The sequence below is a fragment of the Dermacentor andersoni genome, chromosome 11 (assembly GCF_023375885.2).
Source record: "Dermacentor andersoni chromosome 11, qqDerAnde1_hic_scaffold, whole genome shotgun sequence".
Classification (NCBI taxonomy): domain Eukaryota; kingdom Metazoa; phylum Arthropoda; class Arachnida; order Ixodida; family Ixodidae; genus Dermacentor; species Dermacentor andersoni.
The window spans coordinates 113,442,781-113,462,401 of record NC_092824.1 but is presented as its reverse complement, the minus strand read 5'-3'; the positions used below and the strand labels follow the sequence as shown (position 1 = coordinate 113,462,401).

At 44.0% G+C, this 19,621-nt stretch overlaps 1 long non-coding RNA gene across 2 annotated transcripts; it reads left to right on the top strand.

The window, feature by feature from the left end:
• The first annotated feature begins 477 nt into the window (after positions 1 to 477).
• Positions 478 to 19,204, top strand: LOC126539624 (uncharacterized). 2 transcript variants are annotated; one of them, XR_008614284.2, is made up of 3 exons: positions 478 to 1,125; positions 14,426 to 14,463; positions 15,664 to 19,204. It is a non-coding gene; the product is annotated as an uncharacterized lncRNA (long non-coding RNA). The 2 variants fall into 2 exon arrangements; XR_011890908.1 differs by lacking the exon at positions 478 to 1,125 and having other exon boundaries at positions 14,023 to 14,463.
• Positions 19,205 to 19,621: the final 417 nt, after the last annotated feature.

The following is a 19,621-nucleotide window of genomic DNA, read 5'->3' as shown; positions in this document are numbered from 1 at the left end:
TATTCTCTGGATTGTTCTATTACACAATTTATTTCAAACGGTGCAGTAAACCCTCATATTTCAAACTTTGCGTACGCATTAGCCATAACATGTTCCTTGTCTTAACAAAATCTGGAAAACTTGCGTTGTCTAGTTTACCGAGGACGCCGAAGAAGCAAGCTGCAAACTTTCCATGGCACATGAAAGTAAGGAAAAAGGAAATGAAGTTTCCGTAATTGATACTAATTATTTTATAAAAACTAGGAAAACGATAGTTTTGCCACGCACTGCATTTAACATTGGAACTAATTTATCAGAATTTGGAGCTAGTGTCTCGTGTACTTACCTTGCTACTTTGGTAAATATAGCCAATTACGGCAGTACGACGCCCTGGAACGCTTGGATAAGTATACCTTTCTACACATGTTGAAATGAGGCTGTACAGATGAACAATTTAGCATTCGTCGCTCACGAAACGCTTTCTACTTCAACGAAACGTAGGCGCTGTGCTTGGAATAGTTCGAAGAGGGCAAGGCAGCGTGTGGTTTTCAGCATGCGCTGTCAGCCGAGTCAAGCGGCCCCTAAGAATCGCTGTGCGCACGGGCTGCTGTAGTAGCCACCATTCGTGGGCAACACGTGAACGCTGCTGGGCGCTTTTCTTTTTCCTCCAATGGAGTTTGCAGTCAGCCTATACAGTGGGTGGACCGTGGGGCTACTTTCGGTGTCGGCAATAAAGCGCCACCGTGACACTGGCAGCCACAGGAAACTTCAGTGCCTTCTGCGCAAGCGGCTTTATCTCTTCAACCTACGAAGTAATTGAGCACACTGATGCAATTATCTGCTAAAATAAAGTGCGTTTTCAGTTGGTTTCCCTGTCGCCGACCTAAATGTTTATTTAGCCGCTTCATTTGTTGAGATATTACTTCGGCTGCCACTCAGTTCGTCTCCTCCTGTCGCTTTCATTGCACGTGCGTGTTTTTTTTTTCGTATGTTCTGCATTACAAAATTTTCTGTCTGTGCACGCGAACGTTCCCGTAGCGTCGGAAAAACTGAGGAAAGGACAACGGGCGAGTGCGCGGCTGTTTGGCGCGGAAACCAGGGGAGCAACACAAGCGCGAAATATCTCCATTTCACAGCGGACGAAAGGTAAGTACACTCTTACTGCATTCATTATGAAGAAACAAGCGCTATTTTTACCAAACAGCTACAGGACGAAACGAAAGTTCTTCCGCAGCTGCTTCATAGTGACTATCATATCGGTTTGGCGCGGCACATTTTTCTGAGGTGTTCTACCAAACTGAAGCCACTTGTTAACAGTTGCCCATGAGCCGATTGGTGCCAGCTGACACGCAGACAGAAATTTCATCTACGAGAAGAAAGCTTGGGATTTATGGTTCACAAAGGTATATTAACGCTTCCGGCAAAAACTGGTTACATTGCAGAGCATTCCGGGGACCACTTTCTTGTTATGACATACCCGCCTTTAAATGCTCATGAACACAGCAGAAGCAAATTAAAACAATCATTTCCACAGCAGTCATCGTTTCCGTACTGCGCTTTAGTTTTCAACCTGTGCCTAGCACAAATAGTTTCGTCGCTTCTTCGTACACTCAATTTTCGTTTCGATTTTATGTGATCATTAACCATGGCCACGAGCTATCCTAACGGGCTATACGCTTATGTTTTAAATAAAAACAATTTTGGGAAATTCGTGTATTCACCCAAATTAGTGCCATAGACATGTGAGTCCAGTTACAGCTTTTCAGAGAAGTGCGAGCAGGGATAAACACATCCTAAGGGGCTTTGGGATTATGCTTTTAACATAAACAAATTTTCTCAAATTCCTGTATTTCACGTTTAAATTATTGTCAGTGTATTCGCATTTCTTGAGGTAGTGACATGTGCACCCAGAAACAGCTTTCTAGAGAAGGGAGAACAAGGGAGGAGGGAAAGAGATAAGTAGAAGGCAGGGAGGTTAACCAGAATACCGTCCGGTTGGCTACCCTACACCGGTGGAATGGGGAAGGGGGAAACGAAGATAACAGGGAGAGAGTGAGGAGGGAAGGAAAGAAGGAAATTGCGGTGAGCTCGCTGACGCGTGTGGTCTTACAGAAATTGCATTAATAGTCACAGGTGGTCGCAGGCTAAGCGGACATTCTAAGGGGCTGAGGGATTGTGCTTTTCCATAAAATGCTTTTCTGGAAATTCGTGTATTTTCTGGTTAAATTATAGTCAGCATACGCGCCTTTGCATAGGTAGTGATAGGTGCGTAAAGTAACAGCTATTTCCTAGAACTGAGAACTGGGCTGGGCTGACATTCTAAGGGGCCATCGGAATAGGCTTTCCCAAAAAAGAAATTTTCGCAAAATCCTGTATTTTCCGGTTAAATTAGCGCACGATTATGCGCGTTTGCAGGGGTAGTGATATGTGCGTCATGTAACACCTCTTTAGTGAAAGGAGAAAAGGGCTGGGTGGACATACTAAGGGGCTATGTAAGGGGCTATAGGATTATGTGTTTCAACAAAAAGTAATTCTCGCAAATCCATGTATTTTCCGGTTAATTTAGTGTCAGTATGTGCGCATTTGCAGAGGTAGTGATATATGCGTCCACTAACAGCTTTTTAGACAAAGCAGAACAAGGCTGGGAAGGACATGCTAAAGGGTAATGTAAGGGGCTATGGGATTACGCATTACCACAAAAAGATATTCTCGCAAATTCATGAATTTTCCCGTCAAATTGGTATTCGTATACGCGTATTTGCAGAAGTAGTGATATGGGTGTTCAGTATCAGCTTTTTATAGAAGGCAGATCAGGGCTGGGTGTACATCATAGGGACTATGTAAGGGACTATGGGATTGTTTTTCCACAAAAAGATATTCTCGCAAATTCGTGTATGTTCCGGTAAAATTAGTGTCAGTATATTCGCCTTTAAAGAGGTGCTGATATGTGCATCCAGTAACATCTTTTTAGAGGAACGAGAGCAGTGCAAGGCGTACATCCTGATCGGCTGTGTAAGGGGCTATGGGATTATGCTTTTCAACAAAAAGATAACCTCGCAAATTCGTGTATATTCCGGTTAAATTAGTGTCAGTATATGCGCCTTTGCCGAGGTACGGATATGTGCGTCCAGTAACAGCTTTTTAGAGAAAGGGGAGCAGTACAGGACAGACATTCTAAGGGGCTCTGGGATTAAGCTTTTTCACAAGATATTTTCGCACAGTCACATATCTTCCGGTCAAATTAGTATCAGTAATGTGCATTTTCAGATGTAGTGATATGTCCGTCCAGTAACAGCATTTTAGAGAAAGCAGGACAGGGCTGGGTGTACATCATAAGGGGCTATGTAAGGGGCTTAGGGATTATGCTTTTCCACAAAAGGATATTCTCGCAAATCCTTGTATTTTCCGGTAAAATTATTATCAGTATATGCAATTTCGCAGAGGCACTGATATGTGCGTTCAGCAACAGCTTTTTGAGATAGGATAGCAGGGCAGGACGGGACATTCTAAGGGGCTATGGGATTAAGCTTTTCCATAACAAGACATTTTCGCAAAATCGCGAATCTTCCGGTTAAATTTGTGTCAGTATATGCGTATTGGCAAAGAAAATTAAATATGCGTCCAGTAACAGCTTTCTATAGAACGGAGAACAGCGCTGGGTGTACACCGTAAGGGGTTATGTAAGGGCCTATGGGATTATGCTTTGCAAAAAAAAAGATATTCTTGCAATGTCGTGTATTTTCCGGTTACATTAGTGTCAGTATGTGTGCCTTTGCAGACGTAGCGATATGTGAGTCCAGTAGCAGCTTTTTAGAGAAAGAGCAGGGCTGGGTGAACATCCTAAAGGGCTATGTAATGGCTATGGGATTATGCCCTTCAACGAAAAGATATTCTCGCAAATTCATGTAATTTCCCGTCAAATTGGTACCAGCATATGCGCATTTGCAGAGGTAGTGATATGTGCGTCCAAGAGCAGCTTTTTAGAGAAGGGCGCCAGGGTTTGGTGGACATACTAAAGGACGTTGTAAGGAGCTTCGGGATTATGCGTTTCCACACAAAATATATTCTCGCAAATTCATCTGTCTTCCGGTCAAATTAGTATCAGGAAATAGGCATTATCAGAGTTAGTGATACTTACATCCAGTTACAGCTTTTTGGAGAAAGCAGAGCAGTGCATGGCGGACATTCTAATGGGCTATGTAAGGGGCTATGGGATCATACTTTTCCACAAAAAGATATTCCCACAAATTTACGTATATTCCGGTCAAATAAGTAGAAGTGTATGCGCATTTGCAGAGGCAGTGATATGCGCGTCCAGTAACAACCTTTTAGGGAATGCAGAAGAAGGCTGGGTGTACATCATGAGGAGCTAGGTAAGGAGCCATAATATTATGCTTTTCAAATAAAAGATATTCTCGCCAATTCGTGTATTTTCCGGTTAAAGTAATGTCAGTATATGCACCGTTGCAGAGGTAGTGATATGTGCCTCCAATAACAGCTTTTTACAGGAAGGAGAGCAGGGAAGGGCGGACATCCTAAGGGGCTATGGGATTATTCTTTTCCAAAAAAGATATTCTCGCAAATTCGTGTATGTTCCGGTTAAATTAGTGTCATTATACGCGCACTTGCAGAGGTACTAATATGTGCATCAGGTAACATCTTTTTAGCGAAATGAGAGCAGTGCAGGGCGTACATCTGAAGGGGCTATTTAAGGGGCTATGGGATTATGCTTTTCAACAAAAAGATAATCTCGCGAATTCCTGTATGTTACGGTTAAATTAGTGTCAGTATATGCGCCTTTGCCGAGGTACGGATACGTGTGTGCAGTAACAGCTTTTTAGAGAAAGGGGAGCAGTACAGGACAGACATTCTAAGGGGCTATGGGATTAAGCTTTTTCACAACAAGATTTTTCGCACAATCGCTTATCTTCCTGTAAAATTAGTATCTGTATATGTGCATTTTCAGAGGAATAGTGATATGTTCGTCCAGTAACAGCGTTTTAAGGAAGGCAGAACAAGGCTGGGCGTACATCATAAGGGGCTATGTAAGAGGCTATGGGATTATGCTTTGCAAGAAAAATATATTCTCGCAACGTCGTGTATTTTCGGGTTACATTAGTTACATAAGCATTTGCAGAGGTAGTTATATATGCGTCCAATAATAGCATTTTAGAGAAAGGAGAGCTGGCCAAGGCGGGCATTCTAAGGCTCTATGGGTGTATTCTTTTCCACAAAAATATATTCTCGCAAATTCGTGTATGTTCCGGTTAAACTAGTGTCAGTTTACGGGCATTTGCAGAGGTAGGGATATGCGATGTATCAGCTTTTGATAGAAGGCAGAACGGGGCTGGGTGTAACTCATAGGGGCTATGTTAGGGGCTATGGGATTGTGCTTTTCAACAAAAAGATATTGTTCCAAATTTGTGTATATTGAGGTTAAATTATTGTCGCTATATGCGCAAATGCAGAGGTAGTGATATGTGCGTCCAGTAACAGCTTTTTAGAGAAACGAGAGCAGTGCAGGGCTTACACCATAATTGGCTATGAAAGGGGCTATGAGATTATGCACTTCAATAAAAAACTATTCTGGTTAAGGTTAGCGTCAGTATATGCGCATTTGCAGAGGTAGTGATATGTGCGTCCAGTAACAACATTTTAGAGAAATCAGAGCAATTCAGGGCAGATATTCTAAGGGCCTATGTAATGGGATTTGGCAATATGGATTTCGACAAAAAGATATTATCGCAAATTCGCGTATCTTACGCTCAAATTAGTATCAGTATATGCGCATTAGCAAAGGTAGTAACAGGAGCTTCTAGTTACAGCTTTTTAGAGAAGGCAGAACAGGGCTGGGTGTACATCATCATGGCCTATATAAGAGGCTATGGGATTATGCTTTTCAACAGATATTCTCGCAAATTCGCGTATTTTCCGGTCGAATTAGTATCAGCATTTGCGCATTAGCAGAGGTAGTTATATGGGCTTCCAGTAACAGCTTTTTAGAGAAGGCAGAACAGGGCTGGATGTACATCGTAGGGGCTATGTAACGGGCTATGGCATTCTGCTTTTCTACAAGAGCATGTTCTCGCAAATTCGTGTATGTTCCGGTTACATTAATGTCAGTATATGCGCTTTGCCGAGGTACGTATATGTGCGCCCTGTAACAGCTTTTTAGTGAAAGGAGAGCAGGGAAGGACGAACATTTTAAGTGGCTATATGAGGGGCTATTCGATTTCGCTTTTCCACAAAAGGATATTCTCACAAGTTAGTGTATGTTCCGGTTAGTATCAATATACGCACGTTTGCAGAGGCAGTGATATGTGCGTCTACTAACAGCTTTTTAGAGAAAGGAGAGCAGGGCTGGATGTACATTACAGGGGCTATGTAAGGGGCTATGGGATTAAGCTTTTCCACAACAAGAAATGTTCGCAAAATTGCATATCTTCCGGCCAATATAGTATATGCGCTTTTGCAGAGGTTGAGATAGGCGCGTCCAGTAACAGCTTTTTGGAGAAAGAAGAGCAGGTCAGGGCGCACATTATAAGGGGCTATGTAAGGGGCTATGGGATTGTGCTTTTCCGCAAAAGGAATTTCTCGCAAATTTGTGTATTCTCGGTTAAATTATTTTCAGTATATGCGCCTTTGCAGAGGTACTGATATGTGCGTTTAGTAACAGCTTGTTAGAGAAAGGAGAACGGAGCGGGGCTGGTGATCTAAGGGGCTATAGGATTATGCTTTTCTATAACAAGAAATTTTCTCAAATTCGCATATCTTACGGTCAAATATGTATCATTATATCAGCATTTGCTCAGGTAGTTATATGTGCGTCCAGTAACAACGTTTTAGAGAAGGGACAACAGGGCTGGACGGACATTTTAAGGGGCATGTAAGGCGCTGCGGGATTATACTTTTCCACACAAAAAAAATATTCTCGCAAATCAACGTAACTTCCAGTGAAATTAGTATTGGTACATGACCATTCGCAGAGATAGTGATATGTGCGAACAATAACAGGTTTTTAGAGAAGGGGAATCGGGCTGGCCGTGCATTATAAGGTGCTATTTAGGAGGCTATGGGAATATTCTCTTCTACAAAAAGATATTCTCGTAAATTCGGGTCTCTTTCGGTAAATTGGTCGCAGTATATGCGTATTCGCAGAGGTGGGGAGATGTGCGTCCAGTAATAACTGCTTAGAGAAGAGAGAACAGTGCTCGGCGGAAATTTTAAGGGTCTATGTTAGGGGCTATGGCATTATGCTTGTCGAAAGTAAGACGTTCTCCCAAATTCGTCTATTATCTGGTTAAATTAGTGCCAATATATGAGCATTTGCAGAGCAAGTTATATATGCGTCCGGTAACAGCTTTCTAGAGAAGGGAGAACAGCACTGGGTGTACATCCTAACGTACTATGGTATTATTCTTTTCCACAAAAAGATATTCTCGCAAATTAGTTTATGTTACGGTTATAGTATCAGCATAGGCGCATTTGCAGAGGTAGTGATATGTGCGTCCAGTAACACCTTCTTAGAGAAAAGAGAGAGGGGCAGGGAAGACATTCTAAGGGGTTATGATAGGGGCTATGGGATTGTGCTTTTCCAAAATAACTCATTCTCGTAAATTCGGGTTTTGTCCGGTTAAGTTAGTGTCAGTATATGAGCATTTGCAGAGGTAGGGATGTGTGCGTCGAGTAACAGCTTTTTCGAGAGGGCAGACCAGGGCTGGGTGTACATCTTAGGGGGCTATGTTAGGGCTATGGGATTATGCTTTTCCAAAATAACTCATTCTCGCAAATTCGGGTTTTCTCTGGTTAAGTTAGTGTCAGCATATGAGCATTTGCAGAGATAGTGATGTGTGCGTCGAGTAACAGCTTTTTCGAGAGGGCAGACCAGGGCTGGGTGTACATCATAGGGGGCTATGTTAGGGCTATGGGATTATGCTTTTCTAAAATAACTTATTCTCGTAAATTCGGGTTTTGTCTGGTTAAGTTAGTATCAGTATATGAGTATTTGCAGAGGCAGTGATGTGTGCGTCGAGTAACAGCTTTTTAGAGAAGGCAGAACAGGGCTGGGTGTACATTATAGGGGCCATGTAGGGGGCTATGGGATTAAGCTTTTCCACAACAAGAAATTTTCGAAAATTCTTATATCTTCCAGTCAAATTAGCATCTCTATATGCGCAGTGAGATGTACTGCTATTGCGCGTCCAGTAACGGCTTTTTAGAGTAGGCAGAACAGGGCTGGGTGTACATCATAAGGGGCTATGGGATTATGATTTGCAACAAAACGATAATCTCGCAATGTCGTGTATTTTCCGGTTACATTAGTGTCAGTGTATGTGCATTTGCAGAGGTAGTGATATGTGCGTCCAATAAGAGGTTTTTAGAGAAAGGAGAGCAGGGCAGGGCGGACATTCTTAGGGGCTGGCTACGGGTGTATTCTATTCCACAAAAATATATTCTTGCAAATTCATGTATGTTCGGGTAAATTAGTGTCAGTATAGGCGCATTTGAAAAGGTAATGATATGTGCGTCCAGTAACAGCTTTTTATAGAAAGCAGAACATGGCTGGATTTACACTATAGGGGCTATGTAAGGGGCTATGGGATTGTGATTTTACAAAATATGATATTCTCGCAAATTGGTGTATGTTTCACTTAAATTGGTGTCAGTATATGCGCCATTGCAGAGGTACTGATATGTGTGTCCAGTAACTGCATTTTAGAGAAAGCAGAGCAGGACAGGACGGACATTCTAACGGGCATTGGGATTAAGCTTTTCCACAACAAGAAATGTTCGCAAGATCGGATATCTTCCGTCCAAATCAGTATCTGTATATGCGCATTTGCACAGGCAGATATATGTGCATCCAGTAACAGTGTTTTAGAGAAGAGAGAACAGGGCTGGGCGGATATTCTAAAAGGATGTGGTATTATGCTTTTCCGCACAACAAGAAATTTTCGCAAATTCTTACACCTTCCGGTCAAATTAGTATCAGCATATTCGAAGTCAGAGGTACTGCTATGTGCGTTCAGTAACAGCCTTTTACAGAAGGCACAACAGGGCTGGGTGTACATCACAAGGGGCTATGTTAGGGGCTTAGGGATTATGCTTTTCCAAAATGATATATTCTCGTAAATTCGAGTTTTGTCCGGTTATGTTACTGTCAATATATGAGCATTTGCAGAGGAGCTTATATATGCGTCTAGTAACAGTTTTCTACAGAAAGAACAGCGCTGGCTGTACATCATAAGGGGCTACGTAAGGGGCTATGGGATTATGCTTTGCAAGAAAAAGATATTCTTGCAATGTCGTGCATATTTCGGTTACATTAGTGTCAGCATATGCACGTTTGCAGAGGTAGTGATATGTGCATCCTGTAACAGATTTTTAGAGAAAAAAGAGCAGGGCACAGCACGGACATTCTAAGGGGCTATGGGATAATGCTTTTCCACAAGGAAATTTTCGCAAAATTGCGTATCTTCCAGCCACGTTAAATATCAGTATTGGGTGCTTTTGCAGAGGTTGAGATAGGCGCGTCCAGTAACAGCTTTTTAGAGAAAGGAGAGCAGATCAGGGCGCACACTTCAAGGGGCTATGTAAGGGGCTATGGTATTGTGCTTTTCCGCAGAAGGAAATTCTCCCAAATTTGTCTATTTTCCGGTTAAATTAGTATCAGTATATGCGCTTTTGCAGATGTAGTGGTATGCGCGTCCAGTAACTGCTTTTTAGAGACAGGAGAGCAGGGTTGGGTGGACATTCTAGTGTCTATGAGATTATGCTTTCCCACAAAAAATATTCTTGAAAATTTGTTTATTTTTTCGTAAAATTAGCATCAGTACATGCATATTCGCAGAAGTAGTGATACGTGTGTCCAATAACAGCTTTTTAAAGGAGGGAGAGCAGGGCTGGGTGGACATTGGAAGAGGCTATGAGATTACGCTTTTCCACGAGAAGAAATTTTGACAAATTCCTGTATTTTGAGGCTGTATAATTGTCAGTATATGCGCATTTGCAAACGTAGTGATATGTGCGTCCAGTAACATATTTCTGGAGAAAGGGGAGCAGGGCTGGGTGGACATTCGAAGAGGCTATGGGATTACGCTGTTCCACGAGAAGAAACATTCGCAAAATTTGTGAATATTTAGGTTATAATATTGTGAGTATATGCGCATTTGCAAAGGTAGTGATATGTGCGTCCAGTAACAGCTTGTTTCTTCCATAGCCATAGCCTCTTCCCATTCCCATAGCCTCATCGAATGTTGGACATTCGAAGAGGCTATGGGATTACGCTTTTTCAAAAAGAAATTTTCGGAAAGTTTTGTGCTTTCCGATTAAATTAGTGTCAATATATGTGAATTAGCAAAGCTAGTGAAATGTGCATTCAGTAACAGGTTTCTAGAGAAGGGAGAACAGAGCTGGGCGGACATTCTATGGGGCTATGGGATTATGCTTTTCCACAAAAGGAAATTTTCGGAAACTTTTGTATTTTCCGATTAAATTGGTGTCATTATATGTGAATTCGCAGAGTTAGTAATAAGCGCATCGTGTTACAGATAGTTAGAGAAGTGAGAATAGGGCTTTGGAAATATTCTACTATTCTATATTGCGTTTCTTCGTTGACAAGCAATATTCGTTATTTCTTTTATAGTTTGATAAAATGAGTCTCACTATAAATGCATTTGCAGGAGTGGATTGCAAGCCGGAAAAGGAAAGTCTATGTAGGTGACGTACGGGAGCTGTCCACGTCGCTTGCCGTTGTTTTCCATGCGATCTTTCCGTAGGATGGCCACTGGAAGAAGAAAGAGAAGATAGCGGTGTAGAACTTCTTTTATTCACTTGGCTAGATGCAAACTTATCAAAGCACTTAGTAATCATGCAAATATTCATGGCTACTCGCGTTACTGAACTACAGTTCACAATCAGTACTAGTTTTAATACTGCATATAATGTGTGTATACTGTTTGCTTTTCATGTGCTGCCAGGCAAGTCTAAAATTAAATCTAGGAAGAAACTTTGTTGGTAGGCAAACCTGACATGGTAAACAAAAGTTGTAGTGACATTGAGGGAAGGCTTTGTATTTAAACCAAGCGCGATGCACCGAGAGATTGAATGCTCGCTATGACTCATTAGTCCCAAAGGTCAAGGCGCAGGTCTGCTTACAGACGGCCAGTACGTACGTAAATAAAGATGGCATTACTCTAAATGGTGCATAGGAGTTTCTTCGTTTTATTGTGCACTCTCTTGTTTGCACGCCAACTGCGAGTAATCTTCGAAAACCAAATCAGCCGCGTTTTACTACTGCGCAATATTAAATTTCGCTCGAAGAGGTTGTTTGCAAATGTAGTTGATCTTTCGCTCGTCAAGCATATGTACATAAAGTCAAGCAACCTTACTCATTCTGGTCGTTTGGGCTATGTGATGCAAAGCATCGCAATGATACGCTGCACTTTCCATGAAATGTGCGCACAGTGTGTGTAATACGTCAGCATAGTTATTGCATTATTGTCTTGCAAATATTATGAAGGCAGAGGACTATGAATAAATTCTGATTTATTATTTAAATGATATTGCGCGACAAAAAAACGACATGGACGTGAGAGAAGACGACACACCAAGCGCAAACTTTCAACTAAGTTTATTGTGCCACTGAATCGATTTTATACATGGGAAACAGTGTAGACCGCGCATGCGCAGACAAGAAAAATGAAGTGCGAATTCATGTGACATAGTTACGAGTCATGTGATGCCGCCTCCAAGAAACTTAGTTCTTTTTCTGTGAGAGCCAGAGACGGGAAGCGAACACACTTATCACCCAATTTCGCGATCACCTGCGCTTCAGATATTTCAAGGATGAGCTGCTTGCTGCCACGGAAAACAATCGTGCATTGATCCTCAAGAGGTTTGCATCCATGATCACCACAGTGGATCGCCAAGAAACCACCAGAGCCGTTTTTTACATTGTTGCTGCGTTCGCGGAGCCGATCATTGAGGCAACGCCCAGTTTGTCCGATATATTTCTTCCCACATGAAAACGGAAGGTTGTACACCACCCGGTGGACACACTCGACAAACTTTTTGTGGTGATGCTTTCTGCGCTTATCGGAAGGTACGGCATTTGGATCCGTCAGCCTGCAAAGCCTGCCGAGCTTGTTGGGAGCAGAAAAAACAACTTACATTCGCCCTTTGGGCCATCTTTTTCAAGTTATGGGATAGCCCGTGCATGTAAGGTATGACACCTACTTTAGGGCGTATGTCGGGAGCAGCATCGGCAACTGACTGCTGCGTGCTGGATCGCGCTTCTCTTAAAATGCGTTCCGCGACCGATGCTAGCACCACCCTAGGATACTCAGCCAAGGACAAACGTAGAGTTTGCCTTTCAAAGCTTGCGTTCACTACATGACAGCAAGACTTGCTAAAGGCATTCTTGAAGCCCAAAATGATAATGGCCCGCTTAACAAGCTTGGAATGTGCGGACGTATACGGCAGAAGTGGCTTGTTGGCTCGCGCTCATACGACCAACACGTATGGCTGTCCTGAAAGCTCAGGCGAAGATGAAGGAAACGGAGACCTATCTACAGGCATCTCATGAGTAGTTTGAAGAGGAACTAAGCACTTCTGAAACGTTTCTAACGCTTTCTTAGCTTCCAGAATGAAGGCATCAGAAGAGCAGTCGATGAAAATTAAAAATTAAAAAGTAAATGAAAATTGAAGGCATTGTTTTACTTAGAGAGAAGGGTTTTCCCGCCGCCTCACTCCAAGCTAAGCAGGCCGCCGGCGGTCAGACTCCTGCAAACGAACTCCTACCCAAATCCGGCGTCCCTTAATAGCCTATATCCCGAGATTTATCCGAATTGTTCTTGCATGGCCTGTGGTGAGGTTGCGACTTTGCCTCATATGCTCTTGGAGTGCGGGTCGCTGGGCCCGAAGTTCACCAAGGAAGAGTGGGACGCACTCCTGCGAAGTCCCGTCTTTGAGGACGAAATCCTGGCCATCCAGCGCGCCCGCGATCGGGCCGGCAGACTAGATCTGTCAGTCCCGTCGTGGGACTAGCCTGGTGCGCGTTTTATCGCGTTTCGCTGGACCAAATAAAAGTTTATTCACTCACTCACTCACTCTCACTAACTCACTCACTCACTCACTCACTCACTCACTCACTCACTCACTCACTCACTCACTCACTCAGATACGTTGATGACTTTTCAATTTTCATTGACTGCTCCTCTGATGCCTTTATTCTGGAAGCTAAGAAAGCGTTGCAAACGTTTCAGAAGTGCTTAGTTCCCCTTCAAACTACTCATGAGATGCCGGTAGATAGGTCTCTTCGTTTCCTTCATCTTGGCCTGAGCTTTCAGGACAGCCACACGTGTTGGTCGTATGAGCCGCGAGCCAACAAGCCACTTCTGCCGTATACGTCCGCACATTCTAAGCTTGTTAAGCGGGCCATTATCAGTTTGTGCTTCAAGAATGCCTTTTGCAAGTTTTGCTGTCATGTAGTGGACATAAGCTTTGAAAGGCAAACTCTACGTTTGTCCTTGGCTGGATATCCTAGGGTGGTGCTAGTGTCTGTCGCGGAACGCAATTTAAGAGAAGCGCGATCCAGCCCGCAGAAGTCAGTTGCCGATGCTCCTCCCGACATACGCCCTAAAGCAAGTGTCATACATTACATGCACGGCATATCCCATAACTTGAAAAAGATGGCCCAAAGGGCGAATGTAAGTTGTTTTTTCTGCTCCCAACAAGCTCGGCAGGCTTTGCAGGCTGACGGATCCAAATGCCGTACCTTCCGATAAGCGCAGAAAGCATCACCGCAAAAAGTTTGTCGAGTGTGTCCACCGGGTGGTGTACAACCTTCCGCTTTCATGTGGGAAGAAATATATCAGACAAACTGGGCGTTGCCTCAATGATCGGCTCCGCGAACGCAGCAACAATGTAAAAAACGGCTCTGGTGGTTTCTTGGCGATCCACTGTGGCGATCATGGATGCAAACCTCTTGAGGATCAATGCACGATTGTTTTCCGTGGCAGCAAGCAGCTCATCCTTGAAATATCTGAAGCGCAGATGATCGCGAAATTGGGTGATAAGTGTGTTAGCTTCCCGTCTCTGGCTCTCACAGAAAAAGAACTAAGTTTCTTGGAGGCGGCATCACATGACTCGTAACTATGTCACATGAATTCGCACTTCATTTTTCTTGTAAGCGCATGCGCGGTCTACACTGTTTCCCATGTATAAAATCGATTCAGTGGCACAATAAACTTAGTTGAAAGTTTGCGCTTGGTATGTCGTCTTCTCTCACGTCCGTGTCGTTTTTTCGTCGCGCAATATCATTTAAGTAATGGATTACCAACTTGCCCGGAATGGTGCTTTGATTTATTAATCTTCCAAAAAGTAAAAGCAGATCTGTATTGGCAGTGCCATGAAGATCTCTTTCTTTCTTTGGTATTATTTGCAGTATATACCAAGGAAACGGGAGGTCCTGGCGTTGAATAGGTTTGTGTTTCTATATTAATATTGTTTTTCTTTTTTGCGCAGAGCTGCTTCCCCACGAGACAGACTTTTTTTTTTATGTAACTGAACACCAATAGGTAAAGCACGTACTTGTGTTTTAAGCTACAATAGTAGATCGAATAACTCACTATCCATACAAGAGTATTCGCGGCTCTGAGTGACATTAACTTACGGACAGAAAGGTTATATGACATGCAGGCTATCAATAAAAGTCGTTCAATTCGATTTAATTGGTTTAATCGTAGCCGAAGTTTTATCAGTGCCTTTAACGCAGTAAACTTTCTTTACCCATTCGCCAACGCAGTCGACAGTATTTTACCGCATTCTCCGAATATCGCACATTGCAGATAGTCTACACGGCTGTATACTGCAGACGGCGATCTACCGCGTGTCATCATGGTGAAGATCCCACAGGGAGGCGGGTTGGTGGTTATGTTGACGATGCGATCTCTGGCGGCCCACTTTCGTAGACAGTCTGTCAGCAAGAAGCTGTCTAGGATGTCCAAGACAGAAACTGGCTGGCCTAGCGATACCACGTCAGCGTAAACAAATGAAAAGCGGCTGCGTGAACAACGTAAACATCACTGAAGCGTGTTATTAGGAGCAAGCATCATCATTAGACAACAGTGGGCCCAGACTTGAAACGCAGTGCGTATGGCTGAGGCAAGTGCTATTAGTGGTTAATTTAGGCGGGAACTTCTCGTGCCATTGAATTCATTGAATGTTTATCAGCACTGACAGTTCCGCCCAGAGCTTGTGGGATTGTCTCGCATGGAGTCATGTCTTATGGAGTACAGTAGACAGGCGGGTTGCGTAGACTGGCCACATGCGTCGAGCCTCTCGCCTAGAATTGTAGGGGCAAGGTGTTACCTTGTTTCATACTGGTTATGATACAGAACAGTAATGACGGTTGCAAAAGTTTAGGATATCCATGTGAAAGGCGGACCTAAATGTGAAGCTCTTTTGCAGTTTCCTTTATATGGGCCCACGTTGCACTGAGTCAGTTTAGTGCCGTAGAGGTAATTGGTTGTTTATTGAAATAAATGAAAATAATGAAGTGCACGAAATTACTTCTCACTGCGCGGTAACATGGTTGTAACTGTTTAGCGAGGTCAATGAATAAGTGAGCTCAGGAAGACACGTAGGCCGCGATTCTCACCCTGGCCTTGGAATTACTCCCAGGTTCACCGGTCTCCTGCAGCAGCGACGTGAACAGGATCCACTGCCGCTGGCTCGTGTCAAGCCACTGGTGCCAATTGCGAGCAACGTAGTCGATACAGTGCTGCAGCGTTGCCGGTGGCATGAACACTCCGTTATGTCTCCCCGCTGTCTGCTGCTCCAACTGGGATGTCGGTTGGCCAGGGTGTCCTGCAGGGTGGAACCTCCTTGCTCTGCATGTTGAAGTGCAGATATATATTCTTTAAGTTGCTCGGCCGCTCATATGGGCAGATATGTTTTGCTACGTTTTGATATTATTTTATATCTGCGATGCGCCGTTTCCACAATATTAACGACCCACAATTACTACAAATAATGATCCACAATTAATGATCTGTGGCTGTAGGTGTTGACGTAAAGAAATCCACCACTTCGGTTAATGCGACGCGCAAGGCTGCGCTCTAAGACTTAGTGAACATGCTAGATGTCTAAAGAATGTGTAAAAGTGATGCAAAAAGCGAGTTCCAAGAGCGTAAATCTCCACCAACAAACTCCGTGGCAGCCGCGTCTGCAGAAGGAACTCTGCGCGCCTTTAACGACCGCCGTATGACGCGAGAGCGCGCTGTGGTTTGCTCATCCAGTGGTCTGTGAGTGTGGCATGGCTTCCTGCTACGACACGCTTCCCAGGGGAAGCCAATCTAGATGCACGAAACGCATAACCGACGCGCACTGAACATGGGGCAGCTGCGGAAATACACGGGCGAAAGCCCCGGCGCCCTTCCAAAGCGTTGCCGGCGCCATGCGAGAGAAGGCGGCGCAGCAAAGTGAGAGCGTCGGATTAGTAACGAAAACAACTTTTGTAAGCTGGACATTTTCAGTCTTTTCCTGAGCCTTGGAATAATTTGCTAGTACTGAACTTCACAAAGCACAATTCGATGAAGCATCAGCGTAAATTCAAGCGTTAACAAATCTGAAACTATACAAACACATTGTTTCGTTGCGAAGTTCACCTGCATTTGTAAGTGTGCTTTAAGACTCGAAAGGAACACTAGTCACTACTAATCAATGCTTAAAAATCGGCTACATAGCAATTAGATTCCATGCAATTACGTTGACAGGCATTAAGATTGGGTATTGTCGTCTTTCTATTTATGCTGATGGTACAGGGATTCGAACGGGAAACAGCCAACTTTGCAAAAAAAAAAAGCCTTTATGTCAACAGTATTGAATTTCTATACTGCATACGAAATGGAATACTGCATACTGCATTTAATGAAACGTTTCATTAAGGTAACTTGATCACAGCAGGTCACATCACAGCAGATCACATCACAGCAGATAAGCACTCCTTTATCAGAATTCACATGCTTTACCGATTAATTACTTGCACTGATGTCATTGACAAACTTTAGGTTCACTCACAAAGCAGCAGTATGCCAATAACAGGTCCACATTTCAAATATTCAGACTTGTTTGCTATTGATAAGCAGCGCCGTAAATGGCAAGCTTATTCTGGCTTGAATTGTCCCGCATGGAGCACGTGGGTTGTGCTGCGCGCTTGACCCCGAACGCCAATTAGACGCTCTCGCGCGAGAACGTTGCGGCGTTCGAAGCTTTATATAACGTCTAGTTTATATGAACTGGGCTATTTGTGTGTTTGCTTGATGATGAGCATTACGATTATGAGTATTTTTTCGTAGACAGTTTAGGGCATGTTCTTACTAATTTTGCATGCGCATGTTATGATGCGTTGTACGTTGACTTCGTAAGCGGCGCTAGGAACCAGGGTGCGTTAATTTCGTCTTCCCGATTTCCGTAGCCCCGACTGTCTGTCGTGCAGTATGCTGATTCCTGAGAGCTGTGGAAAACAGGCGGCAAGCAATTATTTCTGCCGGAAGTAGTTGCAAACGGTTTCATTTTCATTTTTTTCTTTTTTCTTTTACAGTTCCAGAGCAGTGTGCTCACCGGAAGTGGCAATGATGCCGAGGATCTCCCCAGCACGGACTTCGAATGGCAGTCCCTCGATTTGGAGCGAAACATCCGGACAGCCATTGAACCAGGCTGGAGAGGTTCAGCTCGAAGGTCAGGTCTTGAACCTGCGTCAGAGCGGCCACATTTACCGTCACGACGACGTGGCCATTCGCACCATTGCTGAGAATTACGACAAACGCGTGGTTACACACACACACAAATAAAAAGACCGAAAACACCGCTTGCCAAAAGGCCAGAAGACGACGGTGGCCGTGTGTAACGTGCAAGACGACTCGTTCTTCGTGTACCACTAGTCGAACTAATAAGTGTTTGCGGGATCGTTCCTGGGTAGCCTAAGGAGAGTTTTGGGTCGGGTAATCGAAATAGAGCGCCGATAACAGGAAGGCTTACCGAGTTATGAAGTTGGCAAAAAGAGAGGAAAGAAGAGTGTAACGTTGGTGGATGGCAGGAATAGCTCAAGGAGCGGAAAACCTGGCACTATTGCAAAATTTGGTGGAGATGTTCACAGCAGCGTATGTTGCTCGCGTATCGTGTTTTTCACCAAGCCACAAAGGTAGTTCACGGCCGGTCTAACCATGTATGGCATAATGAGCCTTCCTTATACTGTGCCGTTTTTGACTCAGAAATTCAAATTTGTGCACGTGATGCAGAAGTAGCGGTATTAAGTGGCAGTAGACAAATATCAGCTGTGAATAGCTTTGGAATCCAATTGCTAACTTGATGGCTAATTGTGTAAAACAGCGTGTGGGAGTTACGCGGGTAAACGCACTCTAGTACTGCTGGTGCCAGTGTTGTTGGATGCTGTGAACAGCAAACTGCAAAGTAAGTGTTTGACACCAGCAGCGAGCGGCCTCGTAAACTGACAGCGAAGGCTGATGTGACAGGTGAATTCTACGGAGATATTCACAGTGCGTCTTGACGACGCACCGTACGTTGAGTACGTTAATATCGAGTCTTTTGGCACACCTCTGAACTGGCGCCTGTGTGTTGTGTAGCCCGGAAAGGTATAGGCGCCATTGGCATTGGGCGTGGCCTAAACAATTGCATAAGAACGAAGAGCTTCTTTAATAGCGCGTGTATTGCTGTTTCGTACTTTTATCGCGTCGTTTTCTCCAGTTATTCACCCATTTCTCTTGGAATAATCAGCTGTGCGCAGTGCTTCGCATAAGGCTTCCATAAAGCTGTCCCAAATGTTCTGCCTCTAGAATCGAGATCTATTCCTCGTGCAGCTGTAGCTTTTTCGCGCGCTCGCACATTCTTTGGGATTCGCCGTTAAGACGTTCCGAAACTAATTTCCCCGTCAATAATTTTGACGTGCGTACTTTGAATATACTGCCGATTGGTGATCTGTGGTGTGCCATTTTTTCCTGATACGACATTACTGCCACAGCGCAGTTTCATGTGCGACATATGCGCACATGTAGAATGAACGAAAAGCTGAGGAAGATGTTACCCTATAGGCGGAGCGTCCTCTTGATTTTATTTGTACGTATTCTTTGACACGCCCAGAGAAATACTTCACCTCATGTAAGAATGCTTAAGAGCCTGGAAATAAACTTGGCGTGAATTACCACCATGCTCGTCTTCATTTTCCTAACTAATGGTGTCATCACGAAGGACGCGTACACTACCTGCACAATACACGGCAACGTAAATACGAATGTGCTGAATTTGGTTGATTCCCAACATGGACAAGCGGCAGAATGTCGCGAGAGGGCGTTTTAATCATTTGCTTTTGTGAGCCGCCACAAGCGTCTCTCACGAAGCAAGTGAACAGCGTCTTAACACATCCCAGCACTACTAAACTAAGTCACACATTGAAACATAATCGAAACGTGTTTACTGACTCGGCGGTCCCGTCGCCGTGCAGCCAGTGTGACTGGCGGCGCCCTGTGCGCATGAGCGCGGGAATGGAGCGTGTCGTATCTCGTCGGCAGAACGAACTGCGAGAGCGTAGGCCGCGATAACGTCCTGGCTGGCCAAGCTACTG